The sequence below is a fragment of the Phalaenopsis equestris genome, unplaced genomic scaffold (assembly GCF_001263595.1).
Source record: "Phalaenopsis equestris unplaced genomic scaffold, ASM126359v1 Scaffold000002, whole genome shotgun sequence".
Classification (NCBI taxonomy): Eukaryota; Viridiplantae; Streptophyta; class Magnoliopsida; order Asparagales; family Orchidaceae; genus Phalaenopsis; species Phalaenopsis equestris.
Window position 1 is genome coordinate 6,077,124 of NW_018164444.1, and position 1,015 is coordinate 6,078,138.

The window sequence follows — 1,015 nt, forward strand, 5'->3', positions numbered from 1 at the left end:
ACACTACTCAGCATATAAAGTGAATATTATTTTAAAAGCTTTTTTGATGTTATCATTAATTTCTCTAATGTGTTCAGAAGTCCAACTTACACTTGGGGAACCATATAACGATACGTCCATCATCCACTAAAAGAGAGGTTGATTGTAGAAAAAAAATTAAGCATCACCACGGGTGTGTTTCCTGACAGAAGATATTACATTTGTTTAACGATGTAGATGCACAAAGACCTTCATGTATTATTATTAATCTTTTTTTTTGTGCACATCACGTTACTTGCCCTCTTCTTATTAGGATAATAGATGTATTTGTGTTCATCATCCATGAAAAATAATTTCTTCTTAAGTTGAATATTTAGTTCAAAAAAAAAATGAGCTCATGCTCTCAAAATTTCATAACAAAATAATCACTAGTGGTGATAAGACATCATAAATTAAGTATTAATCTTAATATACATATAGGAATTTATTTATCAACTACTTATGAATTATCCAAACTATGATTTAAATAAACTTCAATTTAGAATGAATATTTTTATTTGATTAACGTAATAACAACATCAAATCTAAACGAGTTCAAATCAAACATCATCAATACAGACACTCAACATCAATACCAATATTAACTACAAAGCCAACGCTCGATATTGCCAATAAAGTTGATGTATTGCAATGACACCAATTGTAGTTTCTAACCATTTCTAACAAGACTAAGGCCCAATGATGACAAAAAGATTAACATCCAATGCTAACACCAATGTAGATGAATGACATTGATAACAAGATGATCACTCTTTTTCACTAATAATATTGTCATCAATTATTGTCAATAAAGGTGATGCACTCTATCAACACACAACGTTGATATCAATGTTCATAAAAAAAAAATCATTGCTCGCTATAAGCAACAATGCCAAATCCCATTGGCATCAACAAGATTGTTGCTCATCATTAACACTAATGCGACACTTGTAAGCGCCAATAAAGACTGTTGACCTCACTTTTGGTTGAGGTCTAG